Raw genomic sequence first — 13,645 nt, forward strand, 5'->3', positions numbered from 1 at the left:
CCAAACTGAGAGCACGGAGGTCTTCATCGACTGGAGAGACACCACACCTATCATCTGTTGCTGCCCCCCTTCTCTCCAACAGCCAGGCGGCCCCTCCAGGTGGTCTATACATTTGCGTTTGCTACAACAGCCCCTTCCAGAGGCTGCCACATCATCAACCAGCCCCTGTCTACTTGCGTTTTCAGCTGGGCGGCCTTCTCTTCAGCTGGGCGACTCCACTACAGGCTGCGTTTTGCATCCAAGGTGGTCGTTTTCCCTCCTGGTGGCTCCTCTCCAGCTGGCGCTTCTCTTCTTGGCTGCGTTTTCGTGCCTGGCAACTTTCCCTCCGGATTTTGTGCCCTACACAGCTGCGTTTTCACCTCCTGGTGATAGGCGACCTGATTTCCTGGAGTTTGGTGGTTCTTCTGGTGGTTGGTGACCCTTCTGGTGGTCATTCTTCGGCATCGGCACAGTTTTCTTTGGTCTTTGGTGTTTTGCAGATTTAGAAGATGTCTTATCATCAGTTTACAGGTTTTGATGACTCAGATGATGAGCTTTTGTCTCAACACTCATTTGAACGGAGGCGTGATTTCTATCACGAGGATCGTCGTCCGGAATCTATTCCTCTTTCCCGTCCCCCTTCTATTCATGTATCTCGGCAAACCCCTTCTAGTGGGCCGAAGATGCAGCCTTTGGTACCCCCTGTACAGGTACTTGTACTTCCTCAGCTACCCAAAGAGGACCGGTTGGATGGCTCCAACTTTTCTCTATGGTCCTGCAAGGTGGAGTGTATCTTGGACTCCTTCGATCTTTGGGAGCTTGTTTCTGTTCCTATTCCCTGGCCTCAGGTGGATCCCGCAGATGGGACATCTATGGATCGTGCAGCCTTATGGGATCGGCTTAATTCTAGAGCCAGATCTTTCCTCTTTCTGAGTTTGCAGGATTCTGTCCTTGTTCATGTTCACAGGTTGAAGACTGCAGCAGACGTGTGGAGAAAGCTCGCGTCTCTCTATCAACAGAAGACGTTTGCCCACCGGATATCTCTTGAAAAGAAGTTGCGGATGCTCGCTATTGATGATAGTCCTTCCATGAAGGACCACATCAACAGATTCCAGGATATGAGGGATGAGCTTGCATCCCTTGGTCGGACGATATCTTCTGAAGACATGGCTATGATTCTTTTGACTCAGCTGCCATCGCCTCGGTTTGATGTCTTCTACACCAGCCTTCTTACATCGAGGACCCATGAGAAGCTTCTATGGGAGGAGCTATCCCCGCTTGTCTTGGAGCATGATGAGCGACTCAGAGAGGTCAGTGCTAGTGGATCCGACTCCACTAGAGCCTTTGTTGCAGGTTCGGGAGGACAGAAGAATAAGAAGAAGTCAAAGGCTAAGAAGAAGGACAGTTCTTCAGGCTCTGACTCAGATTCAGAGAGACCGAAGTGCCCACACTGTGGGAAAGGGACACATCCAGAGGAGAAATGTTGGAAGAAGTACCCTCACCTTCGTCCGGGAGCGAAGGGTGGATCTACATCGGAGCCTTCTTCTACCTCTACGCCAGCTGTTACCCATGAGTCAGTGTTCCTTCATATCCATGCTTTGGAGGAGGATCCTTCTTCCGTGGCTGCAGTGTCTTCTGTGCAGCCTTGGTTAGTGGACAGTGGTGCTTCGAGTCATATGACTCCCCGAGGTGATTTGTTACAGGATCTCCGTCCATCAGAGGGTTCAGTCACTGTTGGTGACATTTTATCGGTGCCTATTAGTGGTGTTGGCACATTGCCTTTGTTTACCGACCGACCTTCGAGCTCCTCTTTCCAGGCCCTACATGTTCCAGATTTGGGCCTTCCCCTCCTCTCAGTTTACGGCCTTACGAGGCTTGGCACACGAGTGATCTTCACCGAGCATGCCGTTGTTATTGAGGATTCTTTTACAGGAGCTGTCTTATCTACAGGTTGGCAGAAGAGCGGGCTTTACAGGCTCCATTCCCCTTCTTTGATGCAGGGTCCTCCGAGGCAGTCTATTGCTACACCCGTTCCCGCTTGTACACCTTTTATTCCACATGTTTCTTCCCATCCCCCACCTTCTCCTCCGGTGGTTCCCTCGTACCCCCCATCCCTTTCAGAGGGGGACGATCTCGGTGATGCGGCTGTGGATTCCCTGGCCCCTAGTGTTTTAGAGGGGGTTTTCCAGGATCGTGAGGAGCTCCTTCAACAGCAGTCTACATCGACGGATTTCATTGACCTTGGCATTCCTCTTGCCACCCCAGGATCCGTTTCTCCCTTGGCCTTCTGCCACATCCAGGATCTGAGAGGGGGTGTTAGTAGTCATGTTTGTCATGCCTTGTCATCTCCTGCCTGTGAGCCTCAGTCTGAGTCAGACGAGGACATTAGGAGCTCTAACTTGTCTATCACTTGTTTTGACGGAGGAGGTAGCTCATTCTAGAGCACTCAGATGTGCATTTCCCGGGGCAGTTTCTGCATTCTTCAGCCTGCCTCACCTGCCGGACATTGTCCACCCTTTCCGGGATTTTTCTGAGCATTCCTAGCATTTTTACCAGCATTAAATGCTGGTCAGATCAACATTAAATGCTGGTTGGACATATTTATGGCCTCAAATTTCAGGTCGGCCAGTTTGTGGGTTTTTTGGCTATTTATAGCCATTTCCCACTTGCCAGTCAGTTGTATTATCATCTTCCCTCCTTCTTTGGCAGGTGCACACTCTGACTCCGTCATCTTCCTCCGTCTTCGGTGCTGCCGTCATCATCAGCCTGATCTGGTGCCCTCACTGACGCTTCGGGCTGCGTGCAGGGGCTGATCAGTCCCCAGTTTTGTATTCAGCATTCATTACAGTCAGTGCAGATTTTCTTCCTTCATTTTCTGCTCTCTCTCTCCTCCTCTGTGTTCGTGTTCTTCTTCCGTTGCGCACTCTCACAGTAAATTCTTGGAGACACTTTGTATTGATTGTTCAAAATAGTTATTTCATTGATTTCACCTTTACCAATGGCAACTTCAATTTGAATATTGAGGTAGGTAATTAGAACTTTCTTCTGTCTTAAAATATCCAATCTATAGTCCATGTCTTTCAATGTTTGTAAGATAAAGTGCTTTTCTAGCTTATCCTAGGTAGAGAGCTTGTTTTCTCAGTGTTTTTGATTCATCTTTGTAAAACCTTAGGATTAGCTATCTTAATGCACTCAATTCTTGTTATCTTAAGATTTGGTTTTCTTGGTGTCCATAAAAAAATCCATCATCTCATTATTAGCTTGGGAGTTTAAAATGGTCTCTAGTACTATGAAGGTAACTTGTGGTATTTGCTCCTGCTAATCCTATCATGGTATACTCCGTTGCCATTTTGAACCTGGTGAGGTCTAGGGTGATGTGATGTATATAAAATATAACTTAATTTTGGAGGTTTTTCATGCTTTTCTTTGTTGTTTTAAATAGCTTTTCTTTGTTTTTTTAAACAACTCTTGCATATTATATGCATGCAAGGAGTCAATTGTAGATTGCATTTTCACCTCAAGTAAGGTGGCAATTGATGGTTTTGGCTTATAATCTCACATTAACAAGAATGTACTATTTCTTGTAACCAAGTGCTTAATATTGTTATAAGAAAATTAAACTTTTGCAGTATAGTGCTCTATATGAGTGCATTAAGCAAATTAAAGGCATATGTACATAACATATCTCTCATAGTTCAACTTATTCAATTAGTCTTTTGATCAATTTTTGGGTGTTGCTTGATGATATAGATAAACATGTTTGATCTTTGGACCATTTTCCAATCACGGTTCATGAATGTAGGATCATGACCACCAACTATTTTATTAGGTAACTCATATGACATAAATAGATGTTCAACTAGTAGACTAGTTAGTTTGTGGTTTGGAGGGATTGTCTTTGTTTAAGTGAGTTGCGGTATATTATTCAACTTGCAATGTTGATCACATTATAGTGGTCTTAATTTATTTGAGGCAATGCAACTACAAATCTATAGAAGTTTATTATCAAAGATTTGTAGTGGATATGATAGCCATGCTTGCTTACACAGTTCAAACTTGTTGACACTCCAAGAACCTTGCACATAATGATCCATGAATGTCTTCAAGTGTGGCTAATAAATATGCTAGTTGAGCAAGGTCAAAGTTTAATGTAAGACAAGGTATTATTTATTATCACACTCATATAAAGCTTGCTTGTATACATTGTACCTTTCTAAAAATGTGATCCACCTTTTGTGGAATAATTTTCCACCCTTTATCTTAATCATTAACTTCAAGGCTTCCAAATTGCCTAAGATTTGGAGGCTATGAGTTTCATCTTCAACTAGTTGTCAAATTTTATGGATTTGGAGAGTTCTATCCATAAGGCAAAGAAATAAGAACGAATTGAGATGTTTATGATAGATAGAGTATTAATTTCAAGTATATTAGTTAGAACATTAATAACCTTATTGGTTGCATCCTTATATATTGAAGTTCAAAGTTAAACTCTTGCATGAGTCTTATTACCCACCTTCTCTTATGGCTTGGAGGTTTATAATTTTACATATGGTGGTCTATCAATATATTACATTGGTTTTCACATAAGTAATAATGTTAAAGTTCAAGTGCATGGATGACTAGCAAGAGCTCTTTGTATTGTAAATGTGTGTGTCCTTGGGATAAAAAATCTCAAATGCAATTGGTTAGTTATCTTGACATATGGCAACACCTATTATATAATCATGTGTATCCATATAAATCTCATGATGTTTATTTAGATGGATAATTTACAACATATATGTAGTTATAATAGGTCACTTCAATATATGAAAGAATTGATTGAGCTCATTATTGGAGATTATAGGATGACTAATGTGCTTTTTGTTGTTGGAATATGCTTGAGCAAGTGAGTCAAGGATACAACAATTTTAGGATGATTCTTAAAAGATAACCACACTTGCCAAAGAGTTCTGAAAGTAGGCTATTCTAGCAATAACTTTTTGGAGTCAACAAAGATGACATACCCAATGTACTCTAGCTTCATACAAATAAAGTTGCACTTCGATAATTTTGCATTAATTTTTCTTCTTGAATTAGCAAAAGATAATATTATTGTGTGCATTGTAAAAATTGCACGGCGCAACGTACAAAATCAAAGCAGAGAATAAAGAGTACAAAATAAATAAGAGAATAAAAAAAGCTTCTTTCATTCCTAAACGAACTGATATAAAGATGGCTTGTCCATGCAATTGGTGTTGATTGGATGAAAGATGGATGGGTATGGCCCATGAAGGCAGTCAAATTGGTCTATCCCACCTATCATATTATGAACATTATGTGGTCAGTTAACAATATTTCAAGAAATATTTCCTTTAGCGTTAGGTCAAGGGCATTGTTTCCAAATCCTTGTCAAGGGGACTATTTCCCCCCTTGAGACTCCCCTAGATAGGGGCTATGGAGATCCCAAAATAGGTATCCTTGATAACTCCCATACCCTACAAAATTGATGGTAGTGTACCTTGAGTTTCTACGAGTTTAAATACTCTATCTAACCCAAAGGCTAGACCACAAAGGTCACCTTTTGGCCATCTGGTGTTACATAGATCTCATTTGATATACAAGTTAAGATCCAACCAATGGTTAGACTCACACATGGCTTCTCCTTATAATGGGGTGAAACTATATGAGATAATATCGTAGTTGAGAGTTCCCTCAAGTATATGAGCACTTGCATTCTAGCTTTCCAATGATTTTGGTGAGATTTGTTTGAGAACTTTCTCAAAATACTAACAAAACTAATATTTGGCCTAGTATTGCACAAATAAATGAGATTGTTGACCAACCTCCTATACCTCCCAATGTCTTCTAGTGCTTATGCATCCTCTATGGATAACTTCACATTAAACCTCTATAAGTGTAGCTATCTCCTTGCACTTGATCATGTCAAACACTTTCAAGATCTTCCATGCATATTTCTTTTGGCTTTTTGTGGCTTGTTAGACTTCAATCCTCAAATAATAGTGTAGCTTGTAGTGTAGCAAGCTTAAGTTTTCTATCATCTCAAACTTAGAACTCAAAGCATCTCTAGTCTAATGGAGCATACCTTCATGGTTGCATTTGAGGCACATCTTTTGAAGTTTTGAAGTGTGAGATAGATAGTTTCTTACCCTTAAGCATATATCTTGCCATTTTTTTACAATTGTCCTAAAATCATTTTCACAATTGTGCAATTTTAGCATTCAACAATACCATTCTAATGAGGTATATGAGGCATCCTCAATTGATACTTGATCCCTTTTCTCTTACAAAAGTCTTCAAACTCCTTTGAGTTGAACTCACCACCAACAAGTTCTATCCATTCTTTAAATTTACAAAAGGCTTGAGCTTTATCCTAAAGAAAGTCTACCCACATCTTCCTAATATAGTCATCGATGATCAATATAAAATAAGAAGATCTCTCCAAATCTTGTGTAGGTATTTTACAACACAAGTCAACATGCACCAAGGAGCCTTTGCTTTGTTCTTGCTTTCTTTATGAAAATGCCTTTCCTTGTGGCATCCATCATGCAAGCTTCACATGGTTTCTTCATTTCAATCACTTGCAAGTAGGTAATCAACTATACCTTACTTATACATCTCCTTCAACATTGCAAATTTAATGTGACCAAACCTTTCATATTACATTTTACTTGTGCCCACTCTAAGGGTGGTTGTAAGAGCACTTAGCTCATATAGGTTACTCCTCCTTTCTCCTTTTTTAATAACCTTGCTAGCATAGTTGAGGATTTCCATATCTATCTTGGTGAATCTTACTTCATGGCAAATATCAATTATGGAGGTAATTGATAATAAATTTATTGCAATCTTTGGAACATTCAACACATTTGAAAGGTTTTTGAATTTACCATTTGTAGTAACAAAGGAAAGAGCATGTGTCTTGAATAGGGTATTTTGCATTGTTCCCACTCATGATAGTGATGGGATCTTGTAATGGCTACATAGAACTATATAGACCTTTCTTGTTGGTCATGTAATGGGAGGTGTTGCTATGCAATGCCCATGAGTCAGTGGTGGATACTTCTTGTGAGAAGGAACACATTGTCTCAATGGTCACCATGAATAACTTGAGCTTTGCTTCAACAATATTGGCTATCTCCTTCCCTTTACTTTCCAAGGTATCATCCTTTTCATCTACATTCTTAATAGGACAATTCACAATTGTATTTTTTCTTACAATGGAAGTACTCTCCTTGAAACTTTTTCTCACCATCCTTTTCTTTTTGTCACCATCATTTTTGGTGTAGGAACCACGTTTACCTATTGCGTTGGTGGAGAATGTAGCATCTCTATTCTTGCTTCATTCTCGGGATCTTTGTAACTCCTCCTTCATTAGTAATGCACAAAATTTCTCAAATGTCAAAGCTTGGGGTCTTATGTGAGTCTTAAGAGTAGTTACCAATCCATCAAACTTTGGTGAAAACATTTGAAGTCACCTCCTCACTAGCCATTTGTATCCTAGCACCAGCCATCTGGTCGTGTAGATCCTTGATCCCAATGATAAATTCTTACACTATCTCTTCTTAAAAAAATTTCTTTATTGTTAATAGATTCTTTAGGTTCTGGATCCTTGCTTGGTTCAAGTTTTGTATTGACTCTTCAGTACGTTTCAAGCCTTTGATGCCTCGATTGTATACTGAATCAAGGTCAAAACATTGTTAAAATAGCTTGTTACTAAGGCACACAGTACATATGCATTTCTTTGTTTTCAAACTTGTAGAAGATCAACCTATGGAGGAATCACTACACTTGAAGTTGATGGATCGAGGGTAGGTTGTGGTTCGGTTGTGGTTCTAGGACAGTTCCAAGTATTGTCTTCAGAAGCATATAAGACTCAACAATTGCTATAATTTCAAACTTCCACAAAGTGTAGTTTATACAATATAACTTACCTTCGCTAAATATTGGTGGGCGAATCCTCAATGTTTGAATTTTCAATACAACAGAATTACTACCTAATGTGCTAGATCTTCTTAGGAAGATCTCCCCAGCTAGAGGTTGCTTTTGTGGTCCCTAGACCCCAAAATAAGGGTCCTTGATCACTCCCATGCCCCATAACTCGATGCAGTGTGCCTCGAGTTGCTACCAACTTAACTACTCTATCTAACCCAAAGGCTAGATAGACAAAGGTTACCTTTTCCATAGAGTCACACAGACCTCATTTGACATCCAAGTCAAGACCTAATCAACATCCGGGCTTACACACGACTTCTTCTCATAATGGGCGCCTTACAACTTTGACACCAAGTCACATAAACCTCATTTGACATCCAAGTCATGACCTAACCAATGTCTGGGATTATACATGACTTCTTCTCATAATGAGAGTCTTACAACTTTGAACACCATGGATCATTGGTGGCACCTTATGTGGGTGGGGTGTTAAGCATATCCAACATACACATCTCTATGACTTACCATCACCAGCAAAAATAGATGGGATTAATAGAATGCAAGATGTATGTATGAATGTATCAGAGGTGCATAGATTCTTGGGTGCATGTGTGTTCTATTTGATATGGATTCCTCACTTTGCACATGTAGCCGATGCTCTTTATCAGCTTCTAAGGAAAGGTCAGAAATTTCATTGGGAAAGGAAGCATCAGAAAGCAATGAAGAAATTGAAGCAACTCTTAAAATCTGCTCCTATGTTGAGAAAGGCTGACTATTCACATGGAAAGCCTATCATTATTACTGTTGATATAAGCCCAATTGGGATTGGATGGGCAATTGGGCAAGATGATGAGGAAGGACAAAGATATGCAATACACTTTGGTGCAAAAGTATTGACTGAACAACAAAGAAGATATCCACAAGTAAAAAGAGAATTATGGGGAATTGTGACAGCCTTTAAATGTGATAAGGAGTATTTTATGGGTGCTCATGTAGTCATTGAGACCGATTGTTTACTGGTATTGGGTATGATTACTAGTTGTGCTACTCTGGACATTGCTATGCTCTAGTGGATTGCATACATCAAATCTTTGAACCCTGAATTTCAATATATCGCAGGAAGAGATAACCCAGTTGCAGACATGTTATCTCGAGCATGTTATGAGAATGAAGATGGGATGATGGATGAGGAGGAAGAAGATGACTTTCTTATGGCTAAAAATGATGTTGCAAGAGTGAATTTAGCAATGCAAGGTGTTGCTACAGCATTAACAAAAGCTTGGACAACAAAGAGAAGACATTAGATGTTTTTCATATTGTGTAAAAGTGTTTCTGAAAGACAAATATGCAGGAGAGTGGCTGAGAATTGATCGATATCTCAGTACATTAACAAAGAGAGATGAATGGTCAGATTATGAGTTTAAGAAGATCAAGAGGAAAGCCTATGGATTTTTCTTAAAAGATGGATACTTATGGAAACATGCTAAAAAGAAACACGGTATGCCATTGCGAGTTTTGGGTGATAGAGCTTCACAAGTAATTGTTATGCAAGAATTTCATGAAAGCTTATGGGCTGGTCATAGAGGTGTTTGGGGTACTTTCACAAAGATCAAAGAAAGATATTGGTGGCAGGGTATGTATAAGGATGTTGCTCACTTTGTGGAAACATGTACGACATGTCAAATATATTCAACTCTGAGACATCGAGATGGATTGCAACCCAGATATCCATTGTCTCTTCATTTTAAGTGGGTGGTGGATTTGGTCACAATGCTTGCAGGTCTTTGGCAAATGAGGTATCTTGTGCTTGCTCATGAAGACTTGACTAATCAAGTGGAAGGGAGAGCTCTACGTTACTAAGATGACAAATGCCGTATGTACTTTTCTCTTAGAAGAGATCTTTTGTTGATATGGATGTGTGGGAAAAATTGCAGTAGATAGGGGTGAGCTAGATGCAGATGAGGCTCATGATTTCTTTGCACGGTTGGAGATAAATCTTGCTTTAACATCAACTTATAACCCTGAAGGAAATGGCAAAAGTGAAAGAGGTCATCCACCTATTGTGAAGGCATTGGCAAAAGCATGTGGAGAGAAGGTAAAAGAGTGGCCACGATTTCTCCCTTATGCTTTGTGGACTGACAAAACAACTCATAGTGCTGTTACACGATATATGCCTGCAGAATTGATGTATGGTCAAAAACCTATCATGCTGATAGAAGAGATGATAGTGACAAGGAGTGTGCTACCTTGGGAAGAGGAGTTGAATCGAGAGGAGTTGTTGGCCTTGCGCATTAGATAGTTGGAAAGAAAGTCAGAAGACATAGAGGCAGCAACTGCAAAGTTAAGGGCAGCAAGAATACAGAACAAGAAACGGTTTGACAAAAGACATAGATTGAGACCAAGAACCATACAAGATGGGGATTGGGTATTGGTTTATGATAGCAGTTTAGATAACCAGCATAGTGGCATGCGTAAAGTTTCCAAAAGATGGTTTGGACCCTATGTGGAATAACATGTGTTTGATAATGCTACTTATGGATTAAATGAGTTGGATGGGACAGCCATCAAACTTTTTGTAGCAGGGAAAAGAATCAAATTATTCAAAAGGCAAGAATCTACTACCTATGAGTTGCCAGAATTGGAAGAAAATAGTGGTCATGATACAGGAGCTAGCCAGGAAGATATGGAAGATGAAGAAGTAAAGGATATGGTTGCAGAGGATGAGGAGGCCTCAAAATTCGGTGACAACTAGGATTTTGGCACATACCGAAGGATGTGCAGGTTTAGAGGGTGTGGATGTCGTGATGTTATGAGGACACAGTGTGAAAAAGTATGGAATGAGTCATCATCCGACTTCTTTATTGATATAGAGAGTCAATGTGATTTGAGCCATTAGTACTAGTGTGAGTTGCATGAATTATCCGAAAATACTAGATTTTTGGATAATTTTACTCTATTTTTTATATTATTTATTATAAAAATCCAAAAAAGTTAGAAAAAGCTTCTAGATTAGGATGGCATGCAAAAATCTAGTTGCTTTTTTGGCCAATTAGGGGATTTTCACAAGAAGGACAGATTGACAAAATCGTGCGCGTTGCGATCGTTGTAAACAAGTTGAAAATTGCAGATTGAATTGAAAGAAGAAGAAGGAGTGATCTGGGAGATCTGTGACCAGGTGTCTTGGAATTTTACCCCCCTTTTTTGGAGCCAACGGAGCCATTAGATTTGGGTTCCGAGCAGCAGAGAAGGAGCTATAATTTTTATGCACGTTTTGTTCTATACAAAGAAGCTCCAGGAGATCTAATGCCTAGAGATTGCTTCTGAGTAGTGTGACAATTCCAGGTTCTTTTAATATATATTGATTCAATTCATTGTGATTTGTCTTTGTAGTGTTTACCACTTGGGTATTCCATCTCCTATCTCTACTTCCTTCTACTTCTGATCCTTGGTGGATTCGACCTTTCGACAAAAACCCCTCTGACAACGTGTTACAAATGTGTGGTAGGAAGCAAACATTTGCCCATTGCTCACCATGGGACTTAGAATAAGAAAACATTCTTCTTATAGCTATATTGCAACATTTCATGCATTAGGATAGTAACTTTGTTGCCCATTTAATGTTTTTGCACTTTTTGTATTGCAACCAAAATATCAAAATATATACTTAAACAAATGTCTAGATGTATTCTTTTATACTAGCATGCCACATTGTTCATTGTGGGATAATAAACTAGCTCGAGCTTCACAACTTGGATGCACCCGTGAATATACTAATATTGGATGTCAATACACTGTGAGAGCATGAAACACATGATTCCTAGCTAGGTAGCTTTGACTAACCCCCACGAATCACTATGGCATGTGGTTGTGGAAATCAAATATAAGCCATCATCCTTCTTAATCAACAAACATCATGAATAGCTACACAAGTGGCTCAATACTTGGCCTCTGTGTAGGAAAGAGCAACAATAGGCCATTACTCTACCCCAAGAGATGACACCTAATCCCAAGGTTAAACAAAGGCTTATTGTAGATCCTTGGGAGTTTATGTCACCAACCCAATTTGGATTTGTTTAACATATTAATGAGACTCCCTCTTTATACAAAATGGGTCAAGGTGCCCTACAAATACTGCAATCCCACAAAGCAGTTTGCGAATGGGACTAAAGAGGTGTTTGCATCAATGAACTCAAGATAGTAATTGCAAAAGAAACATCTAGCCTAGTATGAGTGATCCATATTAGAGACTAACTAGGGATTTGTACTTAGTGATGTCAACCACTATATACAGGGAATTATAGGAAAACTTAGACCTTGGGTCCATTAGTGGGCATGAAATTGGCCTAAAAAGAGTCACGATAAAGGCTATTGATAACTCATCCACATATCTTTGTTGTGAGATGAAAGTGCCAATGGTCAAGCTCAATGCTCAACATCTCTCAAATGTGTGCAATGTGCTCACAAGCACTCCTTATAATGGTCAAATGATCAACATAGATAATGATATATGTAGCAAACCCATCACACAATCTAAATTAGAGGTTGGTATCATAATCGAATTAATAGAAACCATGGTCAAGAAGAAGTAGCCTATGATTCCAAGATCTAGGTGCTTGCTTCAAGCCATAAAGGGCATTTTGTAAAGGAGTAAACATAACCCATTGACCTTGGGACATTCATATGATAAAACAAGCCATCTATGATGAGTTGCCTATGCCAAAATCAACTTGATGGTATACATGCATTTATAGTGACTTTTCTCTATTGAACAAGATTTTTCCATAATTGAATACACTTTCTTTGTTGCTAAATTCATTGCTAGTCTACCTATTGCACTTGTTGCATTTACCATGTCCTACATCTATGACATATGTACCATCATTTACGATACCTCTATATGCAATTACTGCAGTTGTCAATTCAGCCCTTGTTGTAAATCAAGCATTTTCAGTAGCAAACTCATCTTCCTCTTTATTCTCCATCCTTCATCCTCAAACCATGCCCTTGATAACATGTCTACAACAATTGAATTAGCCATTCATGCAATAGGCTATAATTCAGGGTTTTATGACGATGTATGATATCCATCGCAACATAGCAATATCCAGTGTGACACTCGTAATCATTCCCAATAATGGTAAGCAATCTATATTAATAACCACATGAGCACCCATAAATTTTTCTCTCACATTTGAGTGCCATTACAACACTCCAAAGCTCTCTCTTCACTTGTAGATATATTATTTACCTTTCATTCAGCACCTTTGTAGTATCAAATCTAATAGCATTCCTATTATCTCATCATCATCCTATCCAATTGCCCACCCAAGTCCAATTAGGCTTGTGTCAACTGTTAGGATAATAGGTCTTCCATGCAAGTAATCCATCCTCCTTAATGTTGGTGCAATCTTTAAACATCTTTTCAAATTCTTCATTGCTTTAGTGTACTTCTTTTCCCAATGGAACTTCTACCCTTTCCTCAAGAGTTGATAGAGGTCATCAACCACATGTGCAAAGTGAGGAATCCATATGAGATAAAAAATAGGTGCACCTAAAAACCTTCTGAACTCTAACACACTAGAGCATGTCTGGTAGCTTGTCAAGATACCATCAATCTAGGTTTCATGGCAACTATTGTTTCTTCCTCTCGAGGTATGCATTGTCTTTCCTTCTTCTGGCTTGTTCCAGCTTGCTTCATGCTTGTTGAGGAGCTTTCCAAGACTTACTTAAGCCT

This window comes from Lygodium microphyllum, chromosome 11, assembly GCF_053477565.2.
Source record: "Lygodium microphyllum isolate KBCC chromosome 11, Lygodium_microphyllum_v1.1.10, whole genome shotgun sequence".
NCBI classification, from domain to species: Eukaryota; Viridiplantae; Streptophyta; class Polypodiopsida; order Schizaeales; family Lygodiaceae; genus Lygodium; species Lygodium microphyllum.